Source organism: Chrysochloris asiatica, unplaced genomic scaffold, assembly GCF_000296735.1.
Source record: "Chrysochloris asiatica unplaced genomic scaffold, ChrAsi1.0 scaffold00106, whole genome shotgun sequence".
In the NCBI taxonomy this organism is placed as follows: domain Eukaryota; kingdom Metazoa; phylum Chordata; class Mammalia; order Afrosoricida; family Chrysochloridae; genus Chrysochloris; species Chrysochloris asiatica.
The window spans coordinates 10,925,918-10,946,625 of record NW_006408624.1 but is presented as its reverse complement, the minus strand read 5'-3'; positions in this window follow the sequence as shown (position 1 = coordinate 10,946,625).

Here is a 20,708-nt window from a genome sequence, read left to right as displayed (position 1 = left end):
GCAGGATCTCTGTGCTCCTCACTCGTTGTGTAAGCTTGGGTAAGTTGGACTTCACACATCTGGGCTTCCACTTGCTCAGGTTTAAAATGACACATGTATAAAATGAAAGAATGTGTCAAGAAGAGTTTCTCTCTTTTGAGTGAAAATGAGATGAGCTAAGCATGTAAAATACCTGGGACAGAGATGTACTTTATAATGTTGGCTGTGAGTCTCTGTAGAGGAACGTGTGGAGGAGGTAGGTTAAGGAGAATTCCCTCAAGTTTTTGGGTGCCAATGAGAGAACAGTCTCAAGTGCAGGCAGTTCTAATTTGTGGTCAATGATGCCACCCTGGGCAGTTGTTATTAAGTGCCATTGAATCAGTTCCTATACATAGCGATCCTGTATAGGGTTTCCAAGAAGCACTTGGTGAGTTTGAACTGCTGACCTTGCAACAGTAATAAAAGCTCTAATTTCTGGTCACCTGCTATGTACCAGCTCAGCTAGGGGCTCTACTTATTTTATGACATTTAATCCAGACAGTAGTGATTACAGACTGTGTATCAGTTAGCTTGTGCTGCATAACAAATCACCCCAACAATTGTGCTTAAAACAACAACCACTCACTAAACTCTAAGCTCTGTGGAGTCTATGGTTTGGAAATTCTTCTGGCTGTTCTGTGTTGACTGGGTTGACTTCTGCCTCTTCCATCAGCTGCTGGAAGACAAAGGGGTTCTATTTCTGGGGGCTACCTAGATGGTGGGGGTGATTGGGTCAAGTGTCTTTCTTCATCCAACAGGACAGCCCAAACTGGGCTGGATTCCAACAGAACTAGTCAACGCATGCAAGGACTCTTGAGGCTTCTGCTCAGAATTGGCTCGACGTTGGTTTCACCACACTGTGTTGACCAACGTTGGTCATAAAGTCATACAGATGAAAGGAGAAGGGGTGAAAACCCATTGCTTTGAAGTCTATTTTGACTTATGACGCCCCTGTGTTACAGAGTAGAACTGCTCCATAGGGTTGCTTTGGTTGTAATCTTTACAGAAGCAGATTGTCAGGATTTTCTTCCATGGCGCTACTAGTTGGATTTGAACTGAAAACCTTTCAATTAGATGTTGTTCTTGTTGCTGTTGTTACTGTTGTTGCGTGCTGTGGAGTCCGTCCCAACACGTAGTGACCCTGTGTAGGGTTTCTGAAGCTGTAAATCTTTGCAGGAGCAGAAAGCCTCATCTTTCTCCTGCGGAGCAGCGTCAGGTAGATTCAAACTGCTGACCTTGTGGTTAGCAACCCAACTCATAACCTACTACACTCCCAGGGCTTGGTTAGCAGTCAAGTACAAACCATCTGTGCCACCCTGGGACCTTTTGATAGGAGACTCCGCAAAGTCATATGGCCCCAGGGTCTGTTCAGGGTAGAGAAGAGAACTGTGATCCGTTTTGTATTCTGCCACTTGTATTCCCGCCATTTTGCACATGAGAAATTGAAATGAAGTGATAAAGCTGTCTTACCCAAATCATGCAACTCATGAGAGACAGGATTTGAGCTCAGTGCTGTCCATGCTGGACTGCATCAAGACATTCAAACTCCATTCTCTCAGGGGATCCTGGCAGGGCCCTCACCTGGAGTGAATCAAAGTAGCCTTATTTAAGAGGTACCAGAGAGTTTGACTGAGGTGAAGACAAGGCAAGAATGATAGGAAGTTGAGCCCAAGGCAGGTCAGGACCAGAGAGATTCTGGAGCCTGTGGTTGGGACAAGGATGTCAGTTTTGTGACGTGGACTTCAGGCTGTCTCATATGCACAGAGAAGTGAACAGGCCAGGCCAGGCTAGAGTTGACCTTTTTCCAGGCCAATATTTTGCCTGGGACTTATGCTGGCAGGGCCCCAACCCAAACCCTCTGGTGTCTGCTACTGAGGTCCTGGCCTTGGGTGGTGACAGTGCAGTGAGAGATCAAAGAGGTGTCACACGGATCTGACGTGGGCTCTGTCTGATCCGAGGGTCCGAGGGTGAGTGGACTGCCCCACCGCCTCACCTTCACTGTGACTGTCCCCACCCCCCCGGAGACGCCAGAGCCATGAGCACAGCTGTGCCCAGCCAAGCTGCCGGTGCCAAGCCAGGCCTGGCGGGCTCCCTCTCATCTGTCTCTCTTTAGCAGGAACAAATGGGAATGAGGGAATCAATTAACAAGGCTCCTTAGCCAAGACTGCTGCTCCCTCCTTCCCAGCCGGTTAACTCTTAGCATCCAGGACCAGGAAGGGCTACCCTGGCTTGGAGGCCATGCTTGCTCCTGGAGCCCCCAAGCTGGTTGCTCTGCTTCTGCCAGGTCTATACCAAATGTTGACAGCAGCTGCCAGCTGAGGAACTAAAGCCGGGAACGCGGGCACCTCTGTTCCACTGCAGCAGAACTTGGGTTCACCTTGAAGGGTACTCAGAGGCTCAGGTACACAGGGCAGAGCTGACCCTTTATTCTCTCTCAGGGAAACTGGGCCCCTTTTCTGGCTCAGAGCGGCCTGAATAGAAAGGACCTCTAAGTGGGAGGGTAGGTCACAGCCAAGCTTCTCCTGGAGCTCACACTGGGTTAGGGAAATGTAGGGACCCAAGGAACAGGGCAGAGTCCCTCAGGCTGAGGTCAGTAGCCTTGGCAACTCCAACTGCAAAAGCAAATGGTCAATGCTAAGAGTTCTATCTGGGGACTTCAAAGAGACAACTGTGAACAACTATGAAAAAAACAAACCCACTGTCACCGAGTCGATTCTGACTCTTAGTGATCCGATAGGAGAGAGTAGAACTGCGCCTTTGGGGTTCTGAGACAGTAAATCTTTATAGGAGCAGCTGGTGAGTTTGAACCACTGACCTTATAGTTAGCAGCTCACCGCTTAACCCACTATGCCACTAGAGCTCCTTTCAATGCCTAGAGGCCCTGAGTTATCAGGAGCTCTGTGTTCAAGTACAAGCTCAACCACTGACATGCTAGCTGTGACTGGCCTGATGACATTTTGAATTATAAATAGGTCACTCTTTCTCCCACCCACTCTTATCAAATGTTTTTATTTCTTCTACAAGGGCCTTTCCCAAGCTTAGGCAGCTGGGCTTCAGTCTTGGGTGGCTGCAAGGCAAGATTCAAGGGTGCTGCCTTTCATAGCTCGCTAGGCCATAGGTGGTACCACTGGGGTCATTCTTGCAGAGCAAGAAGGGAGTCACTGCAGAGCAAGAGAAACAAAGGAGATGCACTTACTTAGCCTTTTACATTCAAAACATGCTCTTCTAAGTGAACACCAAAAAAAAAAAATGAATGCCGCTTGCCCTGAGAAACATCATGTACATACACACACACGCATGCACACACACATATATGCACACACAATTGTACCCTAGGTTGGGTAAGAGACCCTGAAAACTGAAGAAGGGGTGGTGAAAGGGATGAGAAAAGGCAGGTCAGCAGGGATAACCACCCACTGAGCTTTCAGAGCCAGGGAGCTGCATGGGACCCAGGTATGGCCAATGACAATGCTCATCCGTTTATTCCACAGACAGACCTTTAAGTGTCCACCAACACTTCTCTGGGCACAGTGAACAAGCACACAAGGACCCTGACTTGGGCACCATGAGGGTAAGGATGGCTCAACAGCTCTAGTGGGCCATTCACCCAAGGATGGTGCATCAGAAACTAGGCTGTCTACATCCTTAGTCTTGGCTCAGCATCCACCAGGATGGACCAATGGGCATAGTCCCCTCCTGCTCCTCTTAATCTCAGAATGCTCGTGATGAGCCTCTGGAGAGGACAGAGTCCTAGATCAGCACAGGGTCATGATGGGTTAGAGGAGAGCCTTGGGCAAGGCGGAGTTAGGTGGAACCAATTACAGACTGCTCAGCCTGCAGAGGGAATGCTGGAGGCTCCTGGGCTGCGCTGTTGCAAGCAGATTAGAATTGGAATCCCCCCTCCCTTGCCCTCAGTGTGTTTGTCCCATTTCTCTTCCCTTCCTGCAGAAGGGGATCCAGGCTGCGGAGACCTCCAGAGCTTCCCCCTTGGCCCCAAGTTCAAAACTCCCAACCCAGGACTCTGATTGGTCCAGTTTGAGTCATGTGCCTATCACTGAACCAATAAACATTGCCCAGGAGGGTGGGGTGTGTAAAAGATGGCAGCTCCCATTCAAAAAGCAGAGCTAACATAAAGAAAGAAATAAAACCACAAATGTCCTCTATCCACATTGTCTCTCATCCCACTGAACCTCACTTTGCTCACCTGTAAAATGGAATGAATATAGTACCTACGTCAGTGGTCTGTCTTAAGAACAAGAAAGAGTTCAAAGGACAGTGCTGAGAATACAGCAGGTACTAAAGAAATAGGAGTCAAGTTTGGCTTGGGGCTGCTCTGGCTTCACTCACCTCTTCTCTACAATGGGAGGAGGTGACTGCCCTGGCTCATCATCACCCCAGAGCCCAGAACTTCCAAGACAGGTGGTGAGTGAGTGAGCTCAGAGCCTGGAGCCCCTTCCCCACCTGTCTCCCATCCCCCTTCCTGCCCTGGGATGCATGGTGTCTTGGAGCAGAATACATACAGGACAGGGCAGGCGCCTTGCCTTTCTATCTTATAGGCAGGGTGACCTTGGTCAGGCTCCCTAACCCCTTTACCCCTCTGTGTCTCTGTTTCTTCATTGTAATGATGAAGCTGAGGAAAATACAAAGTCCCTTGTAGGGTTGCTCTGTATCTGGTCTTGTGCATAGCAAACCCCACAGTGTAAGTATGAGCTGTGTGCTTGATTATCACTGCTGGCTCCTGTTCCACCCTGTTGAGGAAATGAGCGTGGATGGGTAAGGGGTTGAGTGAGCTGAGCACTGGGGACTGAGCTGTAAACAAGACTGAGTGACGCTGGTCCTTTCCTCCCAGAGCTCCTGGTAGAGGCAGGCTGGTCCACAGGCAGCTGCAATTCAGTATGAACAAGGGAAGTCTTGGGGGCCTGTGCAGCTCAGTGAGAGAGGGGATGGAGGGCCACACTGGTGTCTCAGGGGAGGGGAGGCCTGGAGGGTAACAGTCAGTTGGGTCAGGGGTCAGGCAGGGGGGTAGCCAGGCAGCAAAAGAAACTCAACCTTGAGGGTGGGTAAGATATCATCAAAGCCTGGTTGGGAGGCAGGGGAGGAAGGAAAGAGGTGGGAGGATGGGCCTCCAGGCCTTGCTGGACACCTGCAGCTCAGAGTGTAGGCCACAGTGTGTGGAGTCTCAGAACTTACCTTTGCTAAACAGCTGCTCTCAAGCTGGGGGAGTGAGTGTGTGTGTGTGTGTGTGTGTGTGTGTGTGTGTGTGTGTGAAAGAGAGAGATAAAGCATATTTGTGGGTTTGTTTCTGTGTGGGATTGTAAGTGTAAAATAGTGTGAGCTGCGCTTTGTATGCCTGTTTGAAACGGTTTAGGGTGTGACCCCTGTATGTGAGGTTGCGTGTAATGCCATATGTGTGGTTGCATGTTCCTTAAAGCTGTATGGTATGTGGCTGGCTGAGTTGGTAGATCTGGTGTGCATATGTGTTTACATAGAAGTGTACATACATATATGTTATATGTGTATGTATCTGTATGAATATGTATTACGTCTGTGTGTGTGTGTAATTTTGCATGTGTGTATATATATTGAGTCTGTGTGTGTATAAACGTGTGTGTGTGTGTGTGTATGTGTGAGACACACGTGCACTACTGTTTGTGGAGTCCAGGGCAATGAGAGCCAATCCCCCCTCCACCAACCCTGCTGCAAACACCAGGGACACACACACACACACACACACACACTTGGGGCTAAGGAGGGGTGGCTGCCCGCCGCTGCCACAGCCAGTCAGAACTTGCTAATTTGCATGTTAATGAAGCTCGGGGAGCTCTCCAGCTTGAGACTGACAGGAGCCCCTGGCACCCCCCATTCTCCCTTGACAAGCCAGGGAGGGGGAGAGCAGGGAGGGCTGAGAGCACCGAGGGAAGAGAAGGCGGAGGTGGAGGAGGTTCTAGGATGAGGCTCACTTTCTTATTCTCTGGCTCTCCCACCCCTTAGCAGGCCCCAGGTCCCACCACCTCAGTGACTGCCCCCAGCAGACCCTCTCTGCTCTCCCTTCAGGATCCTAGGCTAAGAGGCCAGAGTTGCTTAGAGCCTGGGGTAATGGCACCCTGGGGTGAGGGCAGTGGAGGCTCAGTGTCCTGTAAGAGGTGAGGCTGGTATGATGGCCCCTGCCCCCTCCAGGGAGCACCCAGTAGGCTACCCTCCAGGTACCACCCACCCTGGGATAGATGCCCTGCAACGGGTATCTGAGAGCAGCGGACTTCAGTGCTCCCAGGTTGGTGCCAACACAGCCCGTGAGCCCTCCTCCCACCCTTTGCTCCAGGCATAGGTGTGAGCTCTTCAGCCCGTACCCAAGTGAGGAGGCTCCCACTCCATCCACCACCACTGCCCAGAAAGGAAGTGTTGGGACCAGAAGGGGGTGGGGGTGGGGAGTGGAGGCAGAATGGGATGAGGGCTCTGGAGAGAGACCAAAGCAGACAGACCAGGGCTCACAGCCTTGATCAACAGGTCCTTCTCTGGTGCATGGCTCCTGCTATGTTATTCTCAGTCCAGTCCCCATCCTCATTCTTATCTAGGTCCCTGGATCAGTCACCCTCCCCATCCCCCACACCTCTCGCCCCTCCCCCACTTCCTTCCTTAGTCAGCCTCATCCCACTAGAGGCTGGGCTCTCTGGGGAACCCTACACAGCCGCTCCTAATACACTGTCTGGCTTTGTCTCTGAGAAAGGGTATCCCCTGCCCTGCCAGAGGGACCTTGTGGGCAGGGACCGAGCTTTAGCCTCCTCATCCTGGCCCCCCCACCACCACCACCACAAGTACTTTCTTCCCTGCTTTTTCTGCCCTTCCGGGTTTTCCCCCCTCCCTCCTTCTTTTCCCTAAATGCTCAGATTTAAATCCACTCACTCATTCGTATTTTCTTTCTCCCGGACTGTCTGTCTGGACTGGCCTTTCCCTGTGTGGTTCCTGGGCACCCACTCTACCCTGCCCACTGGCCCTTGGCCCCTGGCCCTGGTCCCCAGATGTACCCCCTCCAGGGCTGGAAAGCGGAGAGGTGAGGGCACCTGGGGGCGGGGCAGGTCTCTGCAGGTGAGAGGAAAGGGAGCTGGTTTCTGGTGTTAATTGCAAGGAGGATGTCTGGCAGAAATAAGGTGGTTTTTCTGCTTCAGTGACGACTGTTACAATCAAATTGTCCACAGACAATTAGCGGAGTGGGAGAAATAAGAATTAGATTTCTAATTATTTTCCCAGTAAAAGCCACCCTGGACCCTGTGGGTGAGGGGGAAGGGTTTGCAGTGGAGCCAGCAGGCACTTTCCAGAGATTTGTTTCCTGGGGGTTGGGGTTGAGGGGGGAGTTCCAGATAGGACTTAGTGTAGACATAGAAAGTTCCCAGTCCCAGTCCTCAGCACCACTGGAAACGGGCAAGAATAAGAAATCCTAGCTGAGCATTGAAGTGCTAGAAAGAGCTAAGAATTGGGTACTAGCCTTCATACTAACTTGGTGTCGCCTCTCATTGTTGAATTTGGTTTGCTGGTTCCAGAAATGGGGGAATAATAATTTCCAGTTAGTCGAGTTGTCGACAGGAGTTCCTGAGTGACTCAAATGGACAAATGCTTAACTGCTAGACCAAAGGCTGGGAGTTTGAACCCACCTAGAAGTACCTCAGAAGACAGGGCTGGCTATCTCCTTCAGAAAGGACACCGCCTTGAAAACCCTATGGGGCACACTTCTCTACCTGCAAGGGCTTGTCATGAGTCTGAATTCACTCAACAACAACTTAATAGCACCAGTTGTGAGGAGTCAGTAAGATGAGGTAGTGAAAGACTGGCGCAGAGAGGGTGTCCGGCCTGTCCTCCCCTTGGGGTCCCTTGCTCCAAGCTCACAGCCATGATGTCTGTGAGCATATATCTGCATGTACATGAATGTCCACATGTATAAAGACCTGCCCCCTCCACACTCTTCTGTCTCTGTCTCAGGATCAAATGGAGGGGGAGATTTCAGGGTAAGAAGGATTGAATCCACACAAACTAACCTAATCAGTGTAAGCCTCAGTCTCCACATCTGTCCAAGGGCGCAACGGCACTGCCTATTGCATAGGGTTGCGCACTCACATGTGTGGATGTGATTCCTTCACTGGACATGACATGTACGCAAGGTGGAAATATTATCCAAGGTATACAGCCCTGGCTGGTGAGGCTGCCAGGAGGTGGGGCTAGGACACATCTGGAGGGGTCATGGAGCCAAAGAAAGAGATGAATAAGTATTTATCAACCTTTTGGTGGCATAATGGGTGAAGCATTGGGCTGTGAACTGCATGGTTAGCAGTTTGAACCCTGCAGCCACTCTGAGGGAAGGATGCAGCTGACTGTACCCATAAAAACATCTTTGGGAGCCCTATTGTGCAGTTCTGTCCCCATCCTACAGGCTTGCTATGACTGAAACCTGACTCCATGGCAGGGCATTTGGTTTTCTTGGTGGTGGTGTCAAGTGTAATAGGAGTCCCTGCGTGGTGCAGTGGTTAACACATTTGACTGCTAACCAAGAGGTTAGATATTCAAGCCCATCCACAGGAACCTTAGAAGAAAGGCCTGACAAGTCTCACTGAAAACTCTGTGGAGCATAGTTCATTCTGATACATATGGGGTCATCATGAGTCAGGATCCACTCAACACAACTGGTTTGAGTGTAGGTTTTTACTGAGTGCAAGGGCTTTGTGCTGAATCTGGGCCCAAAGAGAAAGACCAGCTGTACCTAAGTAGAACAGTCCTGGGGGTGTGTCTGCACTGTGTTCTTCCTACCTCCCCTCTCTGAACCTCAGTCTTCTCCTCTGTAAAGTGGGGAGAATAACAATGGCTCCCTCACAGAGTTGATTTGAGGCTGTGGGGGGGAGGACAGGAGCTGTTGGCGCAATCACTGTAACTCCAGCAATCCGCATGTCCTGCACACAAACCCAGGGTCCGCAGGTGGGAGTCGGTAGCCACATCAGGACTTCAAGCCCAACTCTACCCGGAGGGGAAGGAAGACCAGCTCACTAGTGTCCTGTAGTGCCCAGGCACCCAGACATAGTGACAGCCAGGGCACCTGGGTGTCACATTTGTTCATACACTCCATCACATCTGTCCTCATGCTCACACACACTGTGCCAACCCCCGTCCTCCCCAGGAGGGGTACCAGGATGTCCCTGAGTGAACTAAGAGGAGCTCACAGTCACACCCTCTAGGCTGTGGTAGGCAGGCAGCTGCAGCCCAGCTGTGGGGTCTGGGGTGGGATGAGGGGGGCTGCCTGGAGACCCAGCTGAGAGTCAAAGTGGGAGAAGCACCCAGCTGCCTCTTGGGATCTAGGGCCATTGCATTAGCACATTAGGGCACCTTCCCACCTTTTGGAGGTCACCTGTCTGAAGGTGGTGGGATCCAGTCCCCTCTTTATTCAAGGACCCTGTGGATGGTGCCCTGTTCATCCTCCCACCCCATCTGTCTGTCTCTCCAGTCCCCCCAGTCTCTGTCTCTCTGGGCCTGGCCCCCACCCCACAGTGGGCTATGTAAATGTGGTATTTCCCGTCTCATCAGTGGGACTGCCTGCTTGGCTCACATTTAATTGGATCTGTGGCAGAGCCTCGGAGGAGCCACTCATCAAAGGGGGAAGACAATTAGGTGAATGTCAGGGTGGCCCAGGCCCCACAGGGCAACCGAGGCCTGGGGCTGGGATCTAGCAGGGGTGGGGGCAAGGGCTTGGCTGCAATCCTGGCCTCCCTCAAGGTCTGTCCATATACTAAGACCCAATACCCATTGGGTGACAGAGGCCTAGCGTGCCCCTGTCTGCCCAGGACTGACTCTAATGGGTTTGGCTGGTACCCCTGTGACAGAGAAAAGTTTTAGCTGACTAGAGTCACCTCATCCTCTCTCCCCTGGGCTGCCCCTCCCAGGAGCACTGAAGATAGGAGGCCTGGGCCATCTGTGGGGCTCCAGTCAGGTGGATCACTGGGCTGGGAGGGTCAGGTTTGGGGAAGGATCTGAGCTCTGGCTGGGTCAGAGTCCCAGGAGGAAATCACACATTCTTTCCATAGTCACACCCAGCCCTGCCCCAGGCCTGCTCCTTAGGGGGTCCCATTTCCCAAGCCCAGCCTTTTAATCTTCTCTCTTCCTCTGCTTCTTGGTCTCTTCCTTGGTTTTTCTGTATGCTGTGTGCCTCTTCATCTCTCTGTCTCTTCCTTTAGCTCCATCCCTTGATGACCCCTATGCCACACTCATCTCCACCCTTTTCCATTCCCCCAGGACACTCTGAACTCTGCACCCCACCACCTCCGGAGGATGGACCCAGTGAGCCCACTGAAGACAGACCCTCCTCTGCTTCTAGGCAGATGAACAACCATGGACTCCTCCTCATGGCCCCCCACTTCTCAGGGATTCCCTGAATAAGTTGTCCCCTCTCTCCTATGTATCTGACAACACCCTCTGCACTGGCCCCTTCTCATCAGCTATAAATCTGTCCAAGTCTTTCTCTCCTTGAAAAACAATTAAAGAATAAAATTGTTTACAAAAGAACTTTACCCCTGACAGCCCGATCGCTTCCACACGCAGCCATCTCTCCCCATTCCCTCTAGGGGGAGCTTCTGAAAGAATTGTCTACAAGACCTAGGAGGTAGGTACCATTATGTCCATTTTACAGAGGAGGTCATTGAGGCAGAGATAAGGGAACTAAGTTACACAACACCATGTAGATTATAAGTAGTAAAGTCAGGATTTGAATCTAGACAGTTTGGTTTCTGAAGTGCTCTTCATGCCTTTGCTGTATGGGCTCCAGGATGAGAAATATGTGGAGTCTCTCCCAGGATTAGGGTGAGCCAGCTGCCTGTGAGGAACCCTGTGGGCACCTGGGGTGGGGGGATGGGGAGAGTTGAAGGAACTAATTTAATGAGAGTTTGGGAGACACTATATACAAGCATGGAGTCCAAGTATGGCACTGTGGATTAATGCACCAGACTGCAAATCAAGCCAGTTTGAACTGCAAGATCAGCAGTTCAAGCTCACCAGTCACTCCTTGGAAACCCTATACAGGGTCGCTATGGGTTGGAACTGACTAGATGGCACTTAACAACAACAACAATATACAAGCCTAGCTCTTTGAGACCCAGATAACAGGGGCACAGAGCTGAGCAAGAACTCAGACCACCCACCTCCACCACCACCATAGAATTGATGCAGAGCCCAGAACTGCTCTGGCATCCAAAGAGCAAGGGGTTGGGGGAGCATCAGAGGCTCCCCCTTTGGCCTGGCATTGAGGCTGGCATAACATATTTCTCTAAACACGATCAAGAGCAGCAGATGTGCTTACACAGGAGTTTGGGACAGGAACAGGGTGGAGAAATGGTGGGCTTCTATAATAAGAGACAGATTTATGGGCTCCTGTGAGCCCCTCCTCTGAAACCTTCAGAAACAGGTGGATACTTTGTGGGGAGAGGTCCAAGACCCCACAGTTAGCATGTAGTGGCTCAGTGCTTAATTCATTTGGGCATAACAATAAATGTAAATGTGGTTCATGGGAGCTCTGTGATGTGTCATTGCTTAGAAATGAACTTATTTAATTCTTAACGCCAGCCCATTTTACAGATAAAGAAACCAAGGTGCAAATCAGCTGATTGTCCAAGCTTATTTAGCCAGTAAATAGTGGAGTCTAAAAGATTCCAGGGCTCACACACTGCCCACATCTCCAGTTATTCTTGGAAGTGCCAGCCACCTGAAAGAACTCCCCATGTCCCCAGGGATACCTCCTACTGGGCAGCAGGTTTCCCAGGTCTCTTGCAGCCTGGTGGATGGAGGTCCGTCTGCCAGGGCAAGCCTGTGTATCACCCGCCCACCCGTGTGCTAGGGACAGAAGGGGGACTTTATGTGCAATCTGCCTGACTCTCCAGAAAGCACTTAGGTTTACGATGTGCATGAAATTGATCACCAGTTGGCGCGGCCCCCGCTCACTTGGTGCCAGCCCAGCACTGGCAGGAGGCTCCCCCACCCCCTGCTTTCAAGGAGCATCAAAGCTGCCTGCCAAGGCCCCTCATGAGGGTCCTTCTCCGGTAACAAGTGCATAGTTGATGGGGGAGCTCTGCCCAAAGACCTTCCCACAGCACACATACCCCACCCCATGGTAGTTAAATAGCTCCGTATTTTATGCCAATTCCAGCCTCTTCTGCTTCCTCTCTAACGAGCCGATGCTTTCAAAGGCTCCACTAATTGGTGTTTGTACCTCGCACACCATGACACTTTGATAGTCACTTAGGACACAGGTCCATCCATCACACACACAGTGCAGAGAGGCAGCACAAGGGTGCCCCGGGCCTGTGTGCCTCACACATATGCACACCATGGGCATGCCTATGTGTTCATGTGAGAGGAGTCGTGTGCTTTGTTTCATATGTGAATGGTGTGTGTCTATAAAGTCACATGTATGTGCATATGCATGTATAAATACTCCCTTGAGGATATTTTTCATGTACCTATGTCATTGTATGTCAGTGCATTTGCACAGGTGAACACATACATCTGTGCATATAAAGGTGTGGACCTGTGTGTGTATGCACTTTCTTTGGGGGGCATTTGTGTCACCCTGTGATAGTGTTTGTGTGTATTTATGCATGCACACGTGTGCTTTGTATGTGGACCTCTGCTTGAAGGCATGTACTTGTGAAATTTTGCAAGTCTACTAATGAGGCACATATCCTGTGTGCATCTGTGCACCTGAGGTAGGAGGCATGTACGCATGCATGGCATCTGAATATGACATGTGCAGGAAAGGGCCCATAGATTTTGAGTTTGAGTCCTGACTAACCCATGGAACTGACACTTGTCCCTGGCCTCAATAGAGAGACCCTGTGGGCACGTGGAGAAAAACTGGAATAACCCATGGGTAGTGCCTGGTCAGCCGTGGGTCACACAGTGCTGGCTACAACCACTGAGATCATTGTTCTATCCAAAGTGAGTTCACGCTTTTATTACCTGACTTTGACAAGTGGGAAACGAAGTTCCAGGAGTCCGTGTGAGTCGGTGACAGAGCGGAAACCTGCTGTCAAATGATGCTGCCTATAAACTAGGCTGATGGAAAGTCAAGGTGTCCCTCATATTCCTGAGGGAGAAATCATGGCTTCAGAAGGATGGAGCACCCCATGCTCAAAGAGGAGGGAAGTCTTCCTCTGTCCCTTAGCCTGGGGTGCCCACCTCCAGGGAGGCTCTCTGATAAGGACCATTAGGCTAGGTGGATAACCCCCAAGAAGCCAGACCTGCCCCTTCTGTAAACACAGATGGAAAACCACTGTCTTAGTCTAACCCTATCATTTATTGTTGTTCATTGCCATCAAGGCAGCTCCATACAAGACCCCATGCACAACAGAGCTAAATGCTGCTCAGTTTTGCACCATCTTCATCACTGTTGGTCTGCTCAAGTCCTTTGTTGTGTTTTGAGTGCCTTCCAGCCCAAGGGACTCATATCCTAGCACCTTATCAGATAATGTTCTATTGTGATCCATTGGGTTTTCATTGCCTAATTTTTAGAAGTAGATCACCAGGCCTTTCTTCTTAGTTTGTCTTGGTTGGTCTAGGAAATCTGCTGAAATTTGTCCACTATGGGCGACCCTGCTGATATTTGAAGAACTGGTGTGGTAGCATAGCTTCCGGCACCACAGCAACATGCAAGCCACCGTAGTACAACAAAGTGACAGACCAGGAGAAATCCTATCATTTACTCAACAAGAAACTGAGGCCCAGAGAGGGAAAGGAGCAGGAAGGAGAGAAAAAATTAGAGTAGAGGCCCCTTGCATACCAGACCATTTTCATCCTTTGCTCCCCTTACTTACCACATTGTTGTTGTTGTTGTTGTTGTTGTTGTTGTTATGTGCCATGGAGTTGGTTCTGACTCATAGTGACCCTGTATAGGGTTTCTGAGGCTTGTTAATCTTTACAGGAGCAGAAAACCTCATCTTTCTCCCGTGAAACAGCTGGTAGTTTCGAACTGCTGACCCTGAGGTTAACAGTCCAATTCGTAACCACCACGCTACCCGAGCTCCTTTTACTCACCATACTGTCACTCAACTGGAAATGACCAGGCTGGTGAAACATGGGACAGGGCAGGGTTCTCACCATGGGTCAGTCACTGGGCTCCAGCCCAGCTGGTACTTAGCCCAGAAGGCCCACCATGTTCTTATTTAGGGGAAGATGATATTTAAACCTAGATTCCTGCACTGCCCCCACCTAGGACGACAACCACTTTGTGCAGCCTCCCCACCCCAACCCTATGTTTTTTGGGGTTTGTTTTTTTTTTTGCAGGATACATTTTTGTTATTGTTATAATTTTTTTAATGTAAAAAATTAAAAAATATATCACAACCAGCAGCAATATCTCAACCTTGCAAGTTGATAGCCTCACCATTATTAGCATCACCATTCCCCAATATCATCACCATTGGGCATCAGGGAAACACTGCCCCCTTCCCCACGCCCACCCTTTAAGCTGCCATTACCCCTCTAGCCTTCAATAAACATCTGCCATGGCCCGGATTCAATTCAAGCAGACAAGATCCTCTTGAAGCGTCACCATTTCATCCCCCAACCCATGTTAATTCCAGGATCCTATGATCCAAAAGTCCTCCCCAAACCTGCACCCAAGAGCCCCTGCCCTCGCCGGGGCCAGCAGAAACTGCAGGCTGGGCTTTGGCCCTCAAGTCTTCACTGGGCTGGCCGCCAGCAAGGGGAGCCAGGAGGGGCAGGAGGGGCTCACGGCCCCCTCCTCAGGCCTGGCGCCCCACCCACCCAGCCGGCGGCCTGTCTGCCTTCCTGAGCTCATTAACTGCAGGTCACCGTTCAGCAGGAAAGACAAGGCGTGGGTTCTGAGGGCGTTCATTAGCCATGAGAGGAACAGTGTGTGTGAAATTAGCAGTCACCTGAGGACCTCGATAATTTCATAATTAGGAGGCCTAATGGCTCCAGATCCGGATGCCAAATGACTTAACCCCTCGCCTGCTGAGCCCCCAGCCCTAGGATGGCGGGGCGGGCCTGCAGTACCCCCTCTGCCTCTGCTCTCTTCCCTATGGTCCAATCATGTCCATCTTTGCCACCTCAGTGCCCAGCACGAGACCTGGCACAGAGGGTGGCAAAAGCAAAGTGCACAGAGTGATTAAATGAATGAATGAACAGGTGTCTGGCTTCTGTGTGACCAAATGCAGAAAGTGGTTCAGCCCCCACCGCAGGTGCTCAGGGGAGGAACACTTCAGAAAGGAGAGAGGTCTGACTCTCCATCTGTATGAGTAGTTGTGTGGCTATGTACATGCCTATCAAGGATGTGTGTGGATGTGTATATGCACACACATGCACCAGAACACACACATATGTGGAGGGGATGCAGCTGAGTCTGTGTGTGTACATAGACTCTGTGATGTCTGTGTGCTGTGATCACACTTGACTTTGTGCGCACACTCCTTGGGGACCTCCTATCTGGAAGCAGAATGCTCTGTGCTGGGACCCCAAGTACCCACTCCCCTTGATGCCATCATCCCAGGACTCATGGTGGTGGTGGCTATGTGCTATGGAGTCCGTTCTGACTCATAGTAATCCTGTATAGGGTTTCTGAGGCTGTAAATGTTTACCAGAGCAGAAAGCCTCATCTTTCTCGATGTGGCTGGTAGATTCAAACTGTTGACCTTGTGGTTAGCAGCCCAAATTGTAACCCATTATGCTACCAGAGCTCCTATTCAGGAATAATGGTGGCTAACAAATTTCTATTTGGGTAGGGACACAACTGAGAAGAAAAAGCTTGCCTTGAACCTGCATTTGCATATCAAGTCCAGTTTTTACTTACACTGAATTTTTATGTGGGATCAGGGAGCTTGGTGCTAGGAATGGGGTGCTAAAGTCCTCCTCCTTACCAGGATTGTGGATTGGGACAGCCTGGGAAGACCTCTCCCCCATGTTTCTCTGCTGGCTTCCCCTGGTCCTAAGGAGGTGAAGGCTGAGAAGAGAAGTGTGGTGTCCTGGGCTCCAGGCCTGGTGCGAGCTGTCCCCAACCTGGGACAGCTGGCTCAGAGCCTCCCCTAACTGCAGGCACCAGAAGAGAAGCAGGGAGGAGGTCCATGGGCTAGGGGAGAGGAAAATGGAAGGAAGGAGTAGAGAGAAAAGGAGGTTTGAGGAGAACAATAAAAGAATGGAGGGGCAAAGGGAAGAAAGAGGAGGAAGAGAGGGAAGCCTGAAGGAGGTGAGAGAGGAGATAAGAGAAGAGTGAAGATGGAGGGGAGGGGCATGGAGCAGAGGCAAGGAGACTGAGAGCATTATCAGCACTTACAAAATGAGCAGCTCAGTTCTTGTTTGGCACAAATAATGGCTTTTTATGAATAAATCATGTGTCAGACGCCTCCCAGGGAGTGGGCATGGAGGGGGGTGCGTCTGCTGGGCTCCGGGGCTGGCGGGGAAGGACCAGTTACAGACCCCCAGCTATAGGGGAGTTGCCCCCTTCCCTCCCAGTTGGGCCCAGCAGGACCTAAGCTGGTTGTGGAATGCCTACTAGCCTGAGTTAGTTTAGTTCTTACTCTGAGGTGGGCTCACCGCTGCTCCCTGCTCACAGGCTGGGCCAGCTCCTAGGGTTGGAATTGTCTATCCTCTCTGCTCCTCTCCCCTCCAACAGCAGAGCAGCTGAGAAGACTCGCCTGGCAGGGGAACAGCTCGGGTGTGCCTGGACAGAGAGAGGTATTGGCCAAGCCAGGCAGCCACACCCAGAGGACAGCGGGCGTGCAGTGCACATGTGGAGCCTGGGTGAGCAGCACACACAGGCATGGATTCCAACACCCCAGACACACATGTGAAAACACTGAGAGGAGGAGACAGTATCATTCCCACCACACACATATACACACACACTCAGAAAGGGAGATGGCAACAGATACCCAGCCCCACCCCCAACACATTCACTAACACACATTCATACACACGGGGCCACACAGACAGATGCATATGGGGTCGCAGAGATGGACACACACAGACTAGCACAAGCATACCAGCAGCCCACCCTCTGTCAGCCTGGGGTGAGGGCAGATTTGCAGCCCATGTGGAGCCCAGACCCAGCTGGGCTGTCCAGGGGTCTGGTCATAGGGAGGAGCCATCAGCTTCTCTGTGCTCTATGTGCTCCTGGTTCCCAGTGGGGATATTCCCACCTCCTACCAGTGAGGTTGCAGCCCCCCAGCTCTGAGTCTAGAACCTATTCCGGTCCTGTTGCCTCTGCTTAGTCACCTCACTGCCATCCTTCCAGAAGCTGCAGGGCTGTGGACTGGAGGCAGACAATGTGAGGCAAGATCCCTGGCTTTACCCTTGGCTTGCAGTGTGACCTCAGAGAAGAATCCCAATCTTAGTTATTCCTCAAATCTATGTGTTAGGTGCTACTGTTCCATTTTCCAGACCAAGAAAGTGAGGCTCCAGGATATAAGAGCCCCAGTGAGCATTAGAAACTTTGGTCATGTCTTTCTAGGACTATGCTCTGTTCACAAATCTAGGATCCAACTAAATAAAGAAACAAACATAACCCGGTTGCCATCAAGTCAGTTCCAATTCATGGTATACCCATATATTACAGAGAACTGCTCACTGCTCCACAGGGTTTTCTTGGCTACAATCATTATGGAAACAGATCGTCAGCCCTTTCTTCCACAGTGCCAATGGGTAAATTCGAACCTCCAACTTTTGGGTTAGTAGATGAGCACAAGCTATTTGTGTTGCTCAGGGATCTCACTACCCTCAGTTCCTCCTACCCTCCCTCCAGCTGCTCCTTCTCAGCCAGTAAGCTCTTCTTCCTGTAGCAGACTTCTAAAGTGCTCATCAGAGCTGACCTGGGGCCCCTTGTCTTCCCACATTTACATCTGCTCCAGTCACTCCCAACACCTCTTCAGGCCAGACATCTTCCTAGGCGCTGACCCACTATCTAATTGGACATCTCCAGGTGGCCATGCTGGCTCAATGGCAGGGAATGCCATTCACAGTCCATATTCATAGTATCCCCTCAACACCTCCACATCCCAAAGGTTTCTAAAGAATGTAACTCCTCAAGTTCGGTCTGTCAGAGATTCCTTCTACCATCCTATCTCACAGTACGGCTGTCTATCCAGATGCCCAAGCCAAATGCTGGGCATCACCTGACTCAGTTTGTCCCTCTTTCCTTGTTCAAACCACAACCAAGTCCCAAAGATTCTACAAAGTATACGTGAACTCATCCCATTTCCTCCAGTCCTTCTGCCCTCGCTACTTGCCTTCCACTGCAGTTACAACTACTTCCAGCACCTCTGGCCTGGCCACTGCACTCACCTCCGTGCTGTGGCCCCTCTGGCCAATTTGCTTCGGGGCCATCTGTATTCCTTCAACCTCTGAGCTTCAGCCATACTTAACTGCTTTGGAACACACATGCTGTCTTGACACTGGGTCTTTGAACATGCTGGTGCCGGTGGTGCCAGAATCTTTCCTTTCATCTTTCAAGACTCACCTGAGACAGCATCCCCTCCGGGTATCTTCTCTGACACCAGGATGGTTGTTGGCCATCATTCATTCCCATAAACCACAGTTCTGATTTATAATACCCGGGGTTTATTCATCTGTGTCCCCCAATCAAGTTCCGCAGGGCAGAAACTGTCTATGTTGCTCTCTCCCAGTGCCTGGTGTAAGACTTGACATGTAACAGGTGTTCACAGAATCTTCCTTGAATGAATGAGTGAATATGTACCGATCAGTGCTAAGCACATGTTGTGGTTGGGAGGTGGTATCAAGTCACTTTCTACTCACAGTGACTCCGAACAAGTCCTGTCCTTCAACATCCTCACAATTGTTACATCTGAGCCCATTGTTGCAGCCACTGTGTCAATCCATTTCATTGAGATTCTTCCTCTTTTTGATGGCCCTCACTTTACCAAACACGATGTCCTTTTACTCCTCCCAAGAAACCCACAAGATGGGCGTTACTTCCTATTGTCCAGACCAGGAAAGTAAGGTTACAGAAGCAGAATAACTTTCCCAGGGTTACACTGTGGCTAAACTGCAGGAAATAAATTAATCCAAGTCTGCACCTTCAAAGGCCTTTTTCCACCATCCTACTCCATCTTCCCAAATTGATGCATTTGAATTATGGTGTTGTTGGAGAATATTGAAAGTACCATGGACCACCAAAAGAACAAACAGATTCGTATTGGAAGAAGTGCTCTTTGGAACCGAGGATGGCCAGATTCTGTCTCTCATACTTGGGACATACTGTCAGGAGGGACAGTCACTGGAGAAGGAGATCATGTTTTATAAGTTGGAGGGTCACAGAAATAGAGGAAAATCCCAGCGATTGGCACAGTGGCAGCAGCAATGGGCTCATGTGTAGCAACGATTGTGAGGTTGGCCCAAGACCGGGCAGTGTTTTGTTCTATTGTGCATAGGGTCACTGTGAGTCGGTACCGATTCGATGGCACCTAACAACAACTCCGCCTTTCCAAGCGTTTGCCTTCTCTGATACTGTTTTCTATCTTAATACCGGGTCTGGTACTAACAGGTTCTCAATAATATCTGTGTTTTCCCCACCCCAATCTCTGAGGCTTATTCAGTTTCCTAGGCGGAAGACTGCCTGCACGCACGTGTTCAGACACAGGTGCAGTGCTCCACAAGGCACATCTCCAGCATCCGGAACTCAGTAGGCGCTTCACACCAGTGTGTGCTGAACAGACAGGCACCAGAGAATACTGACCAGTACCCAGATACAAAGCCGCAATAGGGTTCAGGCAGAGTTACACCTGTCCTGACCAAGTATCTATCCTCCTTTGCAGCCCCCATCCTGTTAGCCCCAGGCACGGGAAATATTTAAAACAATTTTATTCATGAAAATATGCTGTACAATGCACTCTACACGGCCTCGACACGGCACACACGCACACGCTGACGGCACGGCCACAGTACACTGCCTACGATACGCGCCTGGGACGCCGCGCCCACCCCGGCCGGACGTTTATAAATATGGGACAGAGGGGCCAGGAATGGCACAGAGGAAGGGGTGTTGGGTGGGTCTTGGAACTGAGGGCCTGCTGGAGAAGCTGAGACCAGTACTGGGAGGTGGGGAAAGGAGGAGACTAGGATGGACCCCGGACAGGGAAGGGGAAGAACTAGGGCTGGCTAGGATGGAGGAGGGGCTGAACCGTGGAGTGGGAGTGGGGGGTAGTTTAGGGCTGAAGAAAAGCTGCTCAGGAGGGCAGCCAATAAGTAGATGTGAGTGGTTTCTGAAGAGTTCCCAGCTTGGGGAGGGTGAGGAGGTGCGGAAGAGTGTCAGTTGGGAATCAGATCGGAGTTTAGGGTGGGCAGTGAGTCACGGCAAGGGCCCTGCAAATGACACCGAAGATTCGGAGGCACCCCTGTCCCATCTCCCAGTTGGCTTCCCCGACCAGCGCCCACAACAGGCGGCCCCTCATCTTCCCTCCCACTCCTAACCAGCTGGAAGTGCAGCTGCCTCTCCCAGCTTCCTGCCCCAGGAGGAGAGGCAGGATCCGGAGTTGGGGCAGGAATGGTGGGGTGCCCCAGCCCCGTCCTACCACGTCCCTCAGTGGTCAACTTCTAGGGGATGTCTGGAACAGGGCTGGGGCTACCTTCTTGCTCCTCCTGTTGGACTGCAATCAGGGATGGGGCCTGGGGATCAGGATGGGAAGACAGAGATCCCT